This window comes from Pseudophryne corroboree, chromosome 8, assembly GCF_028390025.1.
Source record: "Pseudophryne corroboree isolate aPseCor3 chromosome 8, aPseCor3.hap2, whole genome shotgun sequence".
NCBI classification, from domain to species: domain Eukaryota; kingdom Metazoa; phylum Chordata; class Amphibia; order Anura; family Myobatrachidae; genus Pseudophryne; species Pseudophryne corroboree.
Genome location: NC_086451.1, coordinates 474,065,585 through 474,082,851, shown reverse-complemented (window position 1 = coordinate 474,082,851; position 17,267 = coordinate 474,065,585). Strand labels below are relative to the sequence as shown.

Below are 17,267 nucleotides of genomic sequence, written 5' to 3'. Positions count from 1 at the left end.
TCGGACAAACCCTCCGGGGGTCAGAGCGTTTAATCTGATCAGTCGAGTGATTGGCATAGTGTGTAATCTGCATGACTGCATCGGGGATGTGTGTGTGATACAGAATTCTTGTATCTGGGGTTCTGGATAAGGGGCTCTGACAAATAGTCCCCCCTTGCTGTTTAATTTTCAGGGCTGTACACACAACACAAGAAAATTACAAGCAAAAAAAACCCAGTGCTGCGAGTATACAGATGAATATGATGAGTTGCAAATAAAACATTATTAATACTAATGCTGCGGGTATGCTAAAGGAACCACACACACACACACACACACACACGTGCAATACATATTTCCTTTGACCTGCTGAAAGCTCACTGCATTGAGCTCTCCATCTGTGACAGAAGTGCAGCTTACATTAATTAATTACACATTACAGCAAAGGGCCAAATTAGGAGTGTGGTGGCCCAAGGCAACTAACTTGTCGAGTCCCCACAAAAACAATTGACCCCTCTACTATATGTTTTAAATCATGCTCACATCACAACTGACTCACTTGCCCTGCCATTCCATACAGCGGTCTCACTGCCCGGAGGATACCTCACCTTGGCCATGGTCCTCAGTCTCTAGGCCACACAGCTCTTCAAGGCGTTTCCATTTCCAACTGTGTCATCATTATATAATGTCAGCAACACTGGATCTGCCTGTATCTGGCCCGCCAGCCATGCCCATGGAATTCCCCTGACGGCACCACAAATAATATTTTTTCACACTTTTTTTTTTTTTTTTTTTGGGGGGGGGGGGGATGTGACCACACCCCCTGCAGTGCTCGGGCTCAGAACCACTCTTTACGCCCCTGTCTGTAATGTGTGTAGGCCCCTGGGTGACTGCCCAATCTATACTCTGGCCAAGCAACAGCATGATCAATGCATCACATACAGTAACTCGTTATGAGGTATAAAAGCTTAAACCATAGATATTTGGGGAGTAGCAATGTCATATGCCAGGTAAACTTACAGTCATAGCCATCAGTGCACAGACTACTTTATGCAGGGCAGTGTGATATAAATATAATGTTTGCCATATTGTATATAGTGTAAGTAGGATGTGTGAACCACATTCAGTAAGGAACCCTTCAATCTGCCCACACACACCAACAGGAAGAGCAAATATCTACATTGCTCAGCCATTGCCAAATTGGGACTGTTGAGCTGGAGAGCGCTACTGAGCTTACCCCATATTAGTTCCTTTAGGGAGGCTTTGTTCCCTAACCAAGATGGCTGCTAAGCTTACTTCTGCGCATCGCCATCTTGACACTGTAATAGAGTGCCACAGTGGGAAACATATGTCTTCCGGATAGCTCAGGGATGCTGATATCGATTGCATCCTGCACCTCTATCCTGATACAGTCACCCTCTGGTGACCTGTATCCTCCACTTATGCTCCGCCCCATGCAAAGTGTCTGTATAAGCATAACTGTAAATATGGCGGTGCAAATCACAGTACTGCTGAATCCCACTGGTTACTTACTGGGCTCTTCGTTGTCTCAGGGCAACCACTGGTGTGTACCTACACTCTGCCATACCACCGTCAGTTATACAGACATATTCCAACAGGGACACTATGCATTGAGCATGCCCCTACAAGTAGGCATACTGTAAGTAGATATGTGTGTGGATCCCCGTGTTTTGGTTTTGGTGCTATGCTAATTCATCATCATGTTTTGGTTTTGGCAAAACCACCCTCAAGTGTTTTAGTTCGGATTTGGTTTTTGGTTTGTAAAAATCGAGAGAAAAAAAAATATCGTTGATAAAACTCGATAACAACATCTAAAATCATGTCATTTTTGCAATCCAAAATCTGAAAATCCAAATTGCGAAGATGAATTGGATCTACTTGGGAGATCTGGACCAGGTTTTGGTTCGGTTTGGAGCCACAAAATTTGCGTGGATTCGAATTTCTGGAGACCCAAACCGTACATCTCTAACTGTAAGTGCCAAACACAGATACAACTTTGTAAATGACCTTTAAGATTCTGAATATATATCTCTTAATGGAGTTCTGCGTTTCAAAATACAAAAAAAAAACTGTTACAAGAATTAATAGGAACATATTTGTCAACAAACTTCAATTTTGCAGTCAGCGGTATCCATCTGAAACAATGTAACGACAAGGAGTTTTATGTACTGTCACCTTTCAGAAAAATAACTATATGTAACAATATCCATCTATGCTTTGATGGAGACCTAAATTCCCACTTTGAGAATGTGGCGCCTTTCTCAGGCGGAGATGCGCTTCTAAGATATAGTGCTTATTTAACTTTGAGGTGAACAGAAGAGAATCTATCTACATTTTTACATCAGTAGCAGGCCAGTTAAGCTTTGACAAATATAATTTGCTATAGGACTTTGTAATACACAGTCCATCACTGCATAGTGGCCGCTTTCATGATCTCAATAGATTTATTTCCATTGCAATATAAACTTTAACCTTTTGTAACCTGAAAACAGAACATAACGCCTGTTATTTATGTACCTGCTAGAAACTCCAGTACACTTCTGTTCAATGCTGAGTGTCCAGGTCACAATTTATATACTGTAGAATCTGAACCAAGCACATTGCTCATGATATAAATACCTCTTACTATGAAAGACGTCCTGAAAATGGATTAAGTACTCTTCAGTCTGCATTTGATGATGGAAGAGTATAATTATTTTCCACACGTATGAAAGTTTCTTTAAAACCGCTCCATGGAATATTTGGCAAAACCAGCGCTCTACGGTTGGGAGGCAAAATTTTAATTGTGTGAAAGAAATATTATTCTGTAAATTGCATGGAAATGTCTAACTAGCAGCTGGGAGCAAAACCAGTTTGTATCCACAGGTACTGGAAAAGCATTATTAAGATTTTTCTTAGCAAACCCTCCATATTAAAAAAAAAAAGAGATTGATTATGTATTGTTTAGGACTGCAGGAACAGCTATTATAAATGTAAATTCAATGTCACACAATTTTATTTTAGTTTCCAATTTTGAATTACCTACACCACTCGTGTCAGGGTAATACTCTATGTTATGTAGACATGTCACTAGTCTCCCGTGTCTATGTTATGTAGACATGTCACTAGTCTCCCGTGGGGGCTGTATATAATGCAGGTCCATTGTTGGAGAATTGTCATGGTAATGTATCCCAGCTTTATATGTAGCACTCTGGCGTCTCACTGCCACTGATATCATCTGACATACAGGACACCTGCTGTAACCCATCCACAGACAGTTTGCCTGGGGACATGGGACATTTCCGCATTCAGAATGTTTTTGGAAGTGTTTTGTTAAATTGGAATTCAGGGTCTTGGGTGATAAGATTTGGTAAAGGAACCAGCAGCTTGTCATATATAATGCTTTTGGCCCATGATCCTCAGCCAGCTTGGTGCAATGTCTAATGTACTAACCAAAAAGCAGCCTTTAGATTGTAGCCAGAGCCAAAATGTTCAGTTCAGCAACCGGCTATGGGTCTACTAATACCCCTTGTATGCCAAAAACCCATATCCGACCCGGAATGTGGATAACCCACAACTCAGACCTGGGTCAGAAACCATTTACACCATCGCTTTGACCCGGGTTATTTCCGGATCGGCCCCATTTACGCTGCACACGGGTGCAATGCTAACTGTTCTGTTGTAGCTTGGAAATGACACATAGGATACGGCCACTGCATAGTACACATTGAGGTCTGTTCTGCATTCAGGGTCTCCTGCACCCATTATACCATCTGTGCAAACTTATTTTTTAGGCAGCAGAGGAGACATTTCTTCTGTTTTGAATAATAAGATTTGGGGCAATACTGTGTGGGATAGTATTGTCATAGGTACATGAGAAGAAGGAATTGGAGAGAGTGATGGGGATTTAATGATATGCAGGGATAGATTAAGGTTAGTAGAGGCCCCAGGGCAACAAAGGTGTGGGGGCCCCCGCCAATAAAAGTGACTCTGCACCCCGCCGCTGTCATTACTTTGTCCCTTAGGGGAGCTGGAGAGAGAGAGTGAGGGGTGTGAGAGAGAGACAAAGAGGGTGTCAGGGAGAGAGAGAGAGAGAGAGAGAGAGAGAGAGAGAGAGAGAGAGAGGGAGGAGAGAATGAGAGCGATGGAATCAGGGAGAAAGAGAGAAGAGCAAGATAGAGAAAGAGGGTGTCAGAGAGACAGAGAAATGGTGTCAGGGAGAGGGAGAGAGGGTCAGGTAGAGAGAGGGGGTGTTGGAGCAAGAGAGAGGGTGACAGGGAAAGAGAGGAAATGAGAGAAAGAGAGGGTCAGAGAGAGAGGGTGTTGGAGCAAGAGAGAGGGTGTCAGGGAAAGAGGGAATGAGATAAAGAGAAGGGAGAACAAGAGAGAGAGAGAGGGTGTCAGGGAGAGAGAGCGAGAGTTGAGCAAAAAAGAGTATGTCAGGGAGAGAGATAGAGGGTTTCAGGGAGAGAGAGAGAGAGTGTCAGGGAGTGAGAGCAAGAGGCGAGCAAGAGAGAGTATATCAGGGAGAGACAAAATTAAAGAGAGGGGAGAGAGAGACCAAGAGAGAGGAGCAATAGAGGGTGAAGGAGAAAAAGAGAGAGAGGGATGAGAGAAGGGATTGAGAGTGGGATGTCGGAGAGAGAGGGAGGAGAAAAAGAGGGAGAGAGAGAGACATTGTCAGGGAGAGAGGAAGGGGGAGCACACAGGAGAGAGGGAGGTGGTGTCAGGGGGAGAGAGAGAGAGAGAGCGAGCATCAAGGAGAGAGTGAGAGAGGCAACTAACATGTTGAGTCCCCAAAAAAAAATTGCCCCCCTCTACTATAGTATACTATAGTTTTAAATCAGGCTCACATCACAACTGACTCACTTGCACTGCCATTCCATACAGCGGTCTCACTGCCCGGAGGATACCTCACCTGGGCCATGGTCCTCAGTCTCTAGGCCACACAGCTCTTCAAGGCGTTTCCATTGACCAACAGTATCGTCATTACATAATGGAGAGAGTGAGAGCATCAAGGAGAGAGTGAGAGAGAGTACATCAGGGAGAAAATGAGGATGAAGCAGAGATAGAGAGAAAGAGACGGTTGCAAGAGGGAGAGGATAGATAGATAGATAGATAGATAGATAGATAGATAGATAGATAGATAGATAGATAGATAGATAGATAGATAGAAGCACGTGAGGTCCATGGGTGGGATTATTGTGAGGTGTGCAAAAATCATGCCCAAAAATGTCTGTTAAATTCTAAGGAGGTTACCAGAATATGCTGTAATAACAGCATGTCAGAGATCTGTACTGTGGTCTGTGTCCAGATTGCTAAACAAAAGGAAATTATTTCTATACTGTATAGTGTCTCAAAAATGTCTCAAAAAAGGCAGCAAAGCATAAACGTCATGCTGGGCATAACACAAAGAGTAGGCAGGAGAACTTGCAATCCAATATAGAAAAGTGTGAGACGAGGACTGGCTATGAGTAATATGGATGTTATATAAAGCAGCAGGCAGGTTTGTGTCTGCGTGCTGGGGGAGGTATAGGTGTATGAGATGTAATGAATAATATAACAGGATGGTGAAGATAATTATGGGTTGCTAAGCAGTACAGTTTGAGAGATACTTTCCGTACCCGAATTATAGCGCGTAGAATTTCTGACCAGTGACCAGTTTCAGTCTTGTTGTAACATTTTTTCTGCTGACTTAAACGTCTGACTTTAAAAGCTGATTTTAAAGGCAGGCTGCACTTTGGCAGTCTTGCTAAAGCATGCTATTAAATATCAACCTCCATTAGCCTTCTGCAGGGCGATGCCACACAATTAGCAGAACGATTAACTATTTACAGTGAGATTATGTACTCTAGATCTTCCAGTAAAAAAAAAAAAAAAAACATTTAGTTTAATACAACTTATTAAAAAGCGCAAGTATGACATGCAGCTACCTGCAGGAATGACAAAAAAATTAAATAATAATAATAATAAAAAATTTATTTATATAGCGCTCTTTCTCCAATAGGCACTTAATAGATACATAGCATAATATAGTACAGAAAATAATGAAGTACAGAACAGCTTTTCATAAAATACAGAAGCATGGAGATACTAAAGGGACAATTATGGGAATGCTTGAGTAAAAAGGAAGGTCTTGAGTCTACTTTTGAAGGATTCTATCTATAGTTGGGGCCTCTCGCACTGTGTGGGGAAGTGAGTTCCATAGAGTCGGAGCCGCATGACTAAAGCTCGACCCCCAGATCAATAAAGGCGCATATAGGGCACTATAGGCAATTTAACTGCATACAGCTACCTTTATCTTTAAGAGCCATCTGCAATAAATTCAACACAATGACATGCAGGACTCACATACACATTAAGATAATTTTGTTGTGTTTTTGTGCTTAAATGGATATGGGATAAATTAAAATATTAATATGCTTTATTTAGTAATATCCAGATCATTCCAAATTAAAAGAAATAGTTTTTAGAACTTTGCTCCACTTTAATGTGTACAAGCAAAGCTTTGTGAAAAAAACGTTGTAACACTGAAACCTTTAAGTTAACATCCACAAAGTTGTTTTCCTATAATAGCAGTTTACATAATTTGTCAGGGTGTCAGATAACCAATGGTGTTTCAATAATGGGTGCAATGTGTGCGGTGCACACTGGCCCCTGGGTCCAGGGATAGGGGGCCACACCACACACACGGCACCCATATTTTAACATTTACCTTTCCAGAGTCCCGCTTCAGCTGTTTCAGAATAAAACAAAAAATGGCCGCCTCGCATGTGCAGTAGTGAAATTAGTCTTTGGAACATGCTGGGTGCCATCAGAGCCGGCCCTAGACATAGGCAAACTAGGCAAATGCCTAGGGCATTTGGTATGCTTAGGGGCACCAGCAGCTTCTGCTGATTAAAATGATATGCGACATGCATATATTCTGTGTGTAACTGAGGCTGTATCTGCATACGAAATGCTACGTTGCAGTGCATTCCTGGAAATCACTGTAATGTAGCATTTCGTATGCAGATACAGCCGCAGTCGCACACAGGATATAGGCATGCTGCATATCATTTTAATCAGCAAAAGCTGCTTGTGCATCCTAGCCACATAGTAATGCAAATAAGACACATTTTCATAAACAAAAGGTGCCCCAAGGATAACAGAGCTGCCAGCTGACTCATGTCAGGCATGTCCTTCAGAACTAGCGGTGGTATTAGGGGGCACCAGCCAAAATCTTGCCTAGGGCATCATACTGGTTAGGGCCGGCTCTGGGTGCCATGTTTCCAGAGACCTGGGCATGCACAATAGACCTTGGCACAATGCCAGAGCCTAATGTGCCGTGCAGAAGTGGGGGCCCACCCGGAGTCCGCACATGGGCACCCTCCGCTGTTAAAAAAAACACCCCTGCAGACAACCTAAAAAATATAAGTAATTTTACTTGGAGAACCCTAGCTCTAATGTAACTCAATATACCCCTGTCCATCTTTGATTGCCCCTCCCACAAGAAACAGCACCTTACAAACCTTAAACTGCACTCCAGCTCTACACTAAGGGGTAAATTTACTAAGGTGGGAGTTCTATTTAAGATGGGATGTTGCCCATAGCAACCAATCAGATTCTACTTCTCATTTATCTAGCACCTTCTAGAAGATAATACCTGGAATCTGATTGGTTGCTATGGGCAACATCCCATCTTAAATAGAACTCCCATCTTAGTAAATTTACTCCTAAGTGTATGATGTTATAATCATGTCTTCTCCCTGATTCTGACAGCTTCCTCCTCTCCTATACAAAGCTGACTAGTTCATGAACTTTGTTTGATTTGTAGGAATGCAGCACCATTCTGAGATCTGCCAGAAGAAGTGCAAGCTGAATCTCTTTCAAACACATTTGGTAAGTCCCTTACTTTGCCACAGCATATACTTTTTTAAGTCCAATATTCTAAGTTTTGCTTGAGCAGTTGTATTGGGTACATTTAAATGTTTAACCCTACACAAAGGCTACTGCTCAAAGCCCAGTTTTGTGTTCTTAAGCCCAAGGCTAAATTTTCTAGCCAGACATGTATGTCATGTTATGAAGATTATCTGTACTGGTCACTGTTAAGGATGAGTACCTGGAACTCAGGGGGGTATGCAACAACTGGGAAGTTCCAGTACTCACAGGTAAAGCTGCAGCTAGATATGTTGTCAGCAGCTACTCTTGCTCTGCTCCTGACTCCGTTACCCATCTCAGTGGTCGGATGGCGCCTGCGGTGCAAAAGTTCTTGTGCCCACAGCAGCCGCGTTTGAATGGGCGAATTAGGTAGCCCAAACTCCGATGCCCCCCGGTCTTAATCAGTGACAAGGCCCCACCCGAGACTGTGAGTGAGTAAGGGGAAACCTAACTAACCCTGCAACACCAAAGCACGAGTGATTATGAGACCAACAATGGTTTTAGATGTTATAAGCAAATAAACAGTGAGAGCAACAATGCTCAGGGATGTTAAAGATATAAATATAAATAAAGAACTGTTAGCGTGGGTACTCCACGAAAACCTGAACACCGGCTGGCAAGATCTGGTCAAGAATCAGTTCGTCAAAGTCTCCAGGTCACAGCAACACAGGCAGGATCTCCAACGAGCTGACAGGTTCACACAGAACTAGCAAGGGGAGAGAGAGAAAGCTCTTGTGTGGGCGCACTCTTGAAGAAAGAAGAAAATATTGTTCAGTTATTAGTGAAAAATGTTAAAATTTATATTTATTGATCAAAAGTTAAAAAATTACCCCTCTATGATCCAATGAAAGGTGTAAACATAAGAAAGACATGAGAAAATGTAAAAATGTTCTGGTCTGTTAATCACATGAGAAGGATTAGAAAGGCTGCAGACACCTAATAGTCTAACACCCGTTTCTCCTGACCAGTACAGATAATCTGTATTAATGAGACCGACCAAGGAGGTCAATAATGTAGGAGGTCAAATAATGTGTCTTAGAAAACCACTGAAATCAGGTTGACAATATAGATTGTAAGCTCTACTGGGGCAGGGACTGATGTGAATGGCCAAAATATTGTCTGTACAGCGCTGCGGAATATGTGTGCGCTATATAAATAACTGGTAATAAATAAATAAATAAATAATACTAAGCAATTTATTATTCACCTGTTATTCCAGGTTACGCAAAATTAGAGATATCTGTGTTGACATGACCTGAACGCAGAAAAAAGTAAAGAAAGTTTTGAAAGAACAAATAGTGGTGATACTGCTGTTGGTGTCCACCCTTCAGAGGAAGGGGAATAGTCCCTACTCTACAACACCAGGTATTCCCAGGGAGTCTCCTCTCAAGGTACTGACCCGGCCCAACGCTGTTTCGCTTCCAATATCAGACGAGATCGGGCATTAGCAGCGTGGTATGATAGTAGAGAGGCTATCTACCAATGAGAGTGCACCTATATAAAGATGGTAGAGTAAAGATTTAGAAAGATAAAGCCATATAGTGTGTAGATCTACTTTCCACGTTAGGCGAGGTGAAACAATTGTCACTTAGTGGCAAGGTGCACCCTGGATCGTGGATGAGAGTCTACGGAAAATAGTAAGTGGTGAAGGGAAGAAAGATATTAACACTTTTAGAATTGGACTGGTGGTCGCTAACCCTGGCGGGAGACCACGTCACAAGGTATGCAGCGTCAGGTAAATTAGTACATGTAGATATAATTCACATATGTATTCCTTTTTGTGCAAAGCAAAACATCATTACTTTGAAAGAACAACCTAAAAGGTATAGCACACTGTATACAAAGGAAATGAAACAATGTGTGAAGAATAGGTATAGCCTGCAATCTATAGGGTTATCGGGCTATATTGTGCACAGAAAACTTCCGGAAGTGAACAAGCCCAACGGGCGAAACGCGTTTTCCACGGACTACAGCATGGGACATGTCCTTGGAGGATCCTGTATTATCACCTATCTCCTGACCCTGACATTTTGAGTATCACTTTTCTATCTGCAATTTTCCATCTGCAATTTAAGTTTGAATTTCCATTTTTATAGGTGCCTTTTTTTGCATTGGGCATATTTATTGCACATTAAGCAGTTGTGATTTTCTGTGCACATTTCAGCATTATAATCCTACATATCGCAGGCCAGTATTATTGGCATATGTGCTCATTATATTTGGCACACTATTCAATACTGCATGTTATGTATTTGAGATTTTTCTCGCATATTAATAATCCTATAGATTGCAGACCAATACCACTGCAATAGGTGCCTTTTTTCTTTGGCACACCAATTAACACTGCAAGCCAAGTATTTTGGATTTTCTGTGCACAATATAGCCCGATAACCCTATAGATTGCAGGCTATACCTATTCTTCACACATTGTTTCATTTCCTTTGTATACAGTGTGCTATACCTTTTAGGTTGTTCTTTCAAAGTAATGATGTTTTGCTTTGCACAAAAAGGAATACATATGTGAATTATATCTACATGTACTAATTTACCTGACGCTGCATACCTTGTGACGTGGTCTCCCGCCAGGGTTAGCGACCACCAGTCCAATTCTAAAAGTGTTAATATCTTTCTTCCCTTCACCACTTACTATTTTCCGTAGACTCTCATCCACGATCCAGGGTGCACCTTGCCACTAAGTGACAATTGTTTCACCTCGCCTAACGTGGAAAGTAGATCTACACACTATATGGCTTTATCTTTCTAAATCTTTACTCTACCATCTTTATATAGGTGCACTCTCATTGGTAGATAGCCTCTCTACTATCATACCACGCTGCTAATGCCCGATCTCGTCTGATATTGGAAGCGAAACAGCGTTGGGCCAGGTCAGTACCTTGAGAGGAGACTCCCTGGGAATACCTGGTGTTGTAGAGTAGGGACTATTCCCCTTCCTCTGAAGGGTGGACACCAACAGCAGTATCACCACTATTTGTTCTTTCAAAACTTTCTTTACTTTTTTCTGCGTTCAGGTCATGTCAACACAGATATCTCTAATTTTGCGTAACATGGAATAACAGGTGAATAATAAATTGCTTAGTATCAACCTGATTTCAGTGGTTTTCTAAGACACATTATTTGACCTCCTACATTATTGACCTCCTTGGTCGGTCTCATTAATACAGATTATCTGTACTGGTCAGGAGAAAAGGGTGTTAGACTATTAGGTGTCTGCAGCCTTTCTAATCCTTCTCATGTGATTAACAGACCAGAACATTTTTACATTTTCTCATGTCTTTCTTATGTTTACACCTTTCCTTGGATCATAGAGGGGTAATTTTTTAACTTTTGATCAATAAATATACATTTTTACATTTTTCACTAATAACTGAACAATATTTTCTTCTTTCTTCAAGAGTGCGCCCACACAAGAGCTTTCTCTCTCTCCTCTTGCTAGTACTTGTACTTTCTAGCTCTGGGCGCACCACCAATAGGGACTTAAATTGAAAGGTTTAAATTTCCTTTCCAGTATTACTATTGTCCATTTGTTGGTTTCTTATAATCCTTGCAATTTATTATATACCGGTGCACGGTCGCTCTCCTTGTTCGATAGGTTCACACAGAAGTAAGAACTATCACCAGCGTCTTTGGAGTGACCAAGAAGAGAATATAAATGGTGCTGCACCAATCACAGAACAACTCCTAAATAGCAATTATCGTGCAGCTGTCCTGCTGCACGTCCTTATACAGCTGGGTACTCAGTTGCTCAGCAACGGGGAACGCCGTTTGCCTCAGGCGTCCCCATTGCTAAGGATCCGGTGGCTCACAGCGCCCGGTATCTGCCTGTTGCTAGGCACCGGGCGGGGACCAGGAGCCTTTGTGCCCGGCGTCTGCCTGTTGCTAGGCACCGGGCAGGGGTCAGCGGGAGGCGCAGCGTCCCGGCTCCCCTGCAACGGCTGGGACACGTGCCTCCCAGTGCTAACAGTCACAGCATAGGTTAACCCAAAATCTTCTCTGTGTGTTGATGCTACCACATATAAACATTTTTTGCAACAAGTGATGGGCTAGACACAACATACAGAATAGTACAAGTAATCGTTCAGTAAAAACTAGAGTGTTTAGAAGTGACTCAGCACTGTATTTCAAAAGGAGTAAATAAAGAGGAATTAAAGAAAATGTCTGCCAACTCAAAGTTTACACTAGAAATGGCTAAACTAATAATGACAATTATCAGTTGTAAAATTCAAGATTCATGTGCTGCAATACAGAGATGGCTTGTGGAGTTCATTACTACAGACAAACCAGAGGTTAATTATCAAGAATGGTATAAGAAAAAATCGACAGACACAAGAAGCCATAAGCTTACTTGTTTAAAATGACAAGTTAATTCACATTAGATATCGGACTGCAGCAAAAGGTATGCAGGATGCATTACAGATGCTGCATGAAAGAACCATCTTAAACAGTAAACTGGTTAAACTGAATAAATTATACCAGATCTTACAAGTCAATATATAAAGTCACAATATAACAAAATGATAGCGTGTTTTAAATGGAACAAACACTTCAGAACACCTGAAGAAACTTCAATGTGGGAAGCAGGGAAAGCAGTTAGTTTCCTGACGGCTGGGTTCCCGGCGGTAAATATACTGTACAGACGCTGGGATCCCGAGGGTGGACGCAATTCCGGTGTCCACATAGCGACACCAATCGGGATGCCGGCATTAGATTACTGACAGCTGGCATCCCTATCATCCTCACAGTGCCGCAGGGGGGAGGTTAGGTTTAGGCAGGACTAGGGGGTTAGGGTTAGGAAGCAGGCATGGGAAGGTTAGGTTTAGGGAGTGTTAGGGATAGGGTAGGGAAAAGGTGAGGGTTAGGGGGCAGAATGAGAGGCTGTAGGGATTATGATGGATGGGATGCCGCTGTCGGTATACTGACGGCCGGCATCCCGTCCATTGGCAAATCATACTGAACCTAGGAAGCAGAGCACCAGAGAAAATTTCCAAGAAGTCAAAGCAGAAAAAAAAGACTCCCCTCACTGATGCATGCACAAATCAGAGGAGTTTAGGTTTAAAAGCAACAGAAGTTCATCTGAGAGCATTGTTGGTGCATAGATTTGGTATCAACAAGTCACATGACAAGCAATATAAACTTCTTAGCAGAAGCTAGACCATATTAGAGTTAGTCTATTTTGAAGATGAAAGAAGCAGAGGTGTGACAAAGGAGTGTTGAGGGTTGCGGGCCGCACCTGGGCATCACCCTTTTCTTGGTGGTTGACACCAAAATGCAGACTCCTCCGCAGGGACCGGGAGCTGCAGGCCGACATTATCCTGCAATGCCCAGCTCCGGTCACTGAGAAGGACCCGGCAGTGTAGACATTATTTTCTCGGGGCAGTCCAGCATCTTCGAGGAATCGGGGGCTTCATGTGAGGTCACGCTCTCATCGTGATCTCAGAGGGGGACTAACCGCAAGTCCACGCTCCTTCTCTCCTTCTCCAGAGCGACTGGGAAGAAGTGTCACTGCTGATGGAATTAGGCTTTCTTTACTAATGTGCTCCCATGCAAACATGAACAAACCGGTAAATCCAGCTCTGGGAGGTGACATGTGTAGGGAGTCCCTGGGCTCCTCCTCTCTGCAGCCAGAAGGAGAAATGGCTGTGCTGCGGTGGAGGAGGAAGTTGGGGATCATGGAGCCGAACCAGGAGGATGACAGGACAGAGGTGAGGGGGTCGGCGTGAGCGACATGGGTCAGCGCTGGGCGGCATGGGGCGGTGGAGGTGGTGGGATGCGGGAAGAAGCCCATAGGCTTCTAAAGGGTATCACCATAAAAAGATGGCGATACCCTCCGCAGCGATACGCGGGCGGCCGGAGGTTAGTACATTTGAAAATGCGGTAAAACACCCATAAATGGTGGTTTTACTGCATTTTTCGTTTAGTACGTCCCGCTGCAAGTGAGAATAATAACACATAGACATTATTAATGCATTCGTATATGGAGCATAGGCACATATACAGTAGGAAGGAACTGCAAAGTGGGACCCAAAAAAAGATGATATACTGTCAGCTTGGCCTGCAATTATGTGGTACTAGTTGCTTCATCGCGCACTACAGGCGCTCTTCACACCGTCGGAGAGGGCTGCGCCCCCTTAACCCCTGCACGCCTTTCTGCGGTTCAATATTTGTGGGAGGGGATACAGAGATGCGGGGCGGTAGGGAGGGGATACAGAGACGCAGGGCAGTAGGGATTGGATACAGAGACGCAGTGCGGTAGGGAGGGGACACACAGACGCAGGGTGGTATGGAGGGGAGTCCCCAGTGAGGAAGCTGATGGAGAAAGGAAGGGAAGTAGTGGAGGGGATAGAGAGAGGCAGGGCGGTAGGGAGGGGATACAGAGACGCAGGGTGGTAGGGAGGGACGCAGAGACGCAGGGCGGTAGGGAGGAGATGCAGAGACGTGGGGTGGTAGGGAGGAGACGCAGAGACGCGGGGCGGTAGGGAGGGGATGCAGAGAGGCGGGGCGGTAGGGAGGGGACGCAGAGAGGCGGAGCGGTAGGGAGGGGACACAGAAACGCGGGGTGGTAGGGAGGGGACACAGAAACGAGGGGCCGTAAGGAGGGGACACAGAGAGGCGGGGCCATAGGTAGGGGATACAGAAATGCGGGGCGGCAGGGAGGGGACAAGGAGACACAGGGCGGGGATACAGAGATGCATGGTGGTAGGGAGGGGATAGAGAGACGCAGGGCAGTAGGGAGGGGATACAGAGACACGGGGTGGTAGGGAGGGGATACAGAGATGCAGGGCGGTAGGGAGAGGACACAGAGACGCGGGGCGGTAAGGAGGGGTTACAGGGACACAGGGCGGGGATACAGAGATGCAGGGCGGTAGGGAAGGGATACAGAGACGCGGGGCAGTAGGGAGGGGATACAGAGGATCGGGGTGGTAGGGAGAGGATCCAGAAACGCGGGGTGGCAGGGAGGAGATCCAGCGATGGGGGGCAGCAGGGAAGGGGTCCAGAGACGCGTGGCGGCAGGGAGGGGACCCAGAGACGCAGTGCGGCAGGGAGGGGATACAAAGACGCTGGGAGTTAGGCAGGGGATAAAAAGACGTGGGGCGGTAGGGAGGGGATACAGAGACGTAGGGTGGTAGGCAGGGGATACAGAGATGCAGGGTGTTAGGGAGGGGAGTCCCCAGTGAGGAAGCTGATGGAGAAAGGAGGGGAAGTAGTGGAGGTGATAGAGAGACGCAGGGTGGTAGGGAGGGGATACAGAGACACAGGGTGGTTGGGAGGGGATACAGATAAGCAGGGCGGTAGGGAGGGAATAGAGAGACGCGGGGCGATAGGGAGGGGATACAGAGACGCGGGGTGGTAGGGAGGGGATACAGAGACACTGGGTGGTAGGGAGGGGATACAAAGACGCGGGGCGGTAGGGAGTGGATACAGAGATGCGGTGTAGTAGGGAGGGGATACTGAGATGCGGTGCGGTCGGGAGGGGACACACAGACGCAGGATGGTAGGGAGGCGAGTCCCCAGTGAGGAAGCTGATGGAGAAAGGAGGGAAAGTACTGGAGGGGATACAGAGATGCAGGGTGATAGGGAGGGGATACAGAGACACGGGCGGTAGGGAGGGGATACAGAGACGCGGGCGGTAGGGAGGGGACAGAGAGACGTGGGGCGGTAGGGAGGGGACACAGACGCAGGGCAGTAGGGAGGGGACACAGAGACGCCGGTCGGTAGGGAGGGGATACAGAGGCGCAGGGCGGTAGGGAGGGGATACAGAGACACGGGGCGGTAGGGAGGGGATACAGAGACGCGTGGCGGTAGGGAGGGGATACAGAGACACGGGGAGGTAGGGAGGGGATACATAGACGAGGGGCGGTAGGGAGTGGATACAGAGACGCGGTGCGGTAGGAATGGGATACAGAGAAGCGGTGCGGTAGGGAGGGGATACACAGACGCAGGGTGGTAGGGAGGCGAGTCCCCAGTGAGGAAGCTGATGGAGAAAGGAGGGGAAGTAGTGGAGGAGATACAGAGACGCAGGGCGATAGGGAGGGGATACAGAGACGCGGGCGGTAGGGAGGGACAGAGAGACTCGGGCGGTAGGGAGGGGACACAGACACAGGACGGTAGGGAGAGGACACAGAGATGCAGGGCGGCAGGAAGTGGACACAGAGACGCAGAGCGGTAGGGAGGGGATACAGAGACGCAGGGTGGTAGGGAGGGGACACAGAGATGCCTGGTGGTAGGGAGGGGACACAGACGCAGGGCGGTAGGGTGGGGACACAGAGACGCAGGGCGGCAGGGAGGGGATACAGAGATGCAGGGCGGTAGGAAGAGGATACAGAGATGCAGGGCGGTAGGGAGGGGACACAGAGACGCAGGGCGGTAGGGAGGGGACAGAGAGATGCAGGGCGGTAGGCAGGGGATACAGAGACGCAGGGCAGCAGGGAGGGGATACAGAGATGCGGGGTGGTAGGGAGAGGACACACACTCAGGGCGTTAGGGAGGGGACACATAGACGCGGGCGGTAAGGAGCGGACACAGAGACGCGGTGCGGTAGGGAGGGGATACAGAGACGCGTGGCGGTAGGGAGGGGATACAGAGATGCAGGGCGGTAGGGAGGGGATACAGAGATGCAGGGCGGTAGGGAGGGGATACAGAGACGCAGGGTGGTAGGGAGGGGATACAGAGACGCAGGGCGGTAGGGAGGGGACACAGATACAGGACGGTAGGGAGAGGACACAGAGACGCAGGGCGGCAGGAAGTGGACACAGAGACGCAGGGCGGTAGGGAGGGGATACAAAGACGCGGGGCGGTAGGGAGGGGACACAGAGACGCAGAGCGGTAGGGAGGGGATACAGAGACGCAGGGTGGTAGGGAGGGGACACAGAGATGCCTGGCGGTAGGGAGGGGACACAGACGCAGGGCGGTAGGGTGGGGACACAGAGACGCAGGGCGGCAGGGAGGGGATACAGAGACGCAGGGCGGTAGGGAGGGGACACAGAGACGCAGGGCGGTAGGGAGGGGACAGAGAGATGCAGGGCGGTAGGCAGGGGATACAGAGACGCAGGGCGGCAGGGAGGGGATACAGAGATGCGGGGCGGTAGGGAGAGGACACAGACTCAGGGCGTTAGGGAGGGGACACATAGACGCGGACGGTAAGGAGTGGACACAGAGACGCGGTGCGGTAGGGAGGGGATACAGAGACGCGTGGCGGTAGGGAGGGGATACAGAGACGCAGGTTGGTAGGGAGGGGATACAGAGATGCAGGGTGGTAGGGAGGGGATACAGAGATGCAGGGCGGTAGGGAGGGGATACAGAGACGCAGGGTGGTAGGGAGGGGATACAGAGACGCAGGGCGGTAGGGAGGG

At 46.7% G+C, this 17,267-nt stretch overlaps 2 pseudogenes; one reads left to right on the top strand and one right to left on the bottom strand.

Moving 5' to 3' along the window:
• Positions 1-9,249: 9,249 nt before the first annotated feature.
• LOC134950256 (5S ribosomal RNA) lies at positions 9,250-9,368 on the bottom strand (annotated as a pseudogene).
• Positions 9,369-10,714: 1,346 nt separating this feature from the next.
• On the top strand, positions 10,715-10,833 carry LOC134950240 (5S ribosomal RNA; annotated as a pseudogene).
• Positions 10,834-17,267: the final 6,434 nt, after the last annotated feature.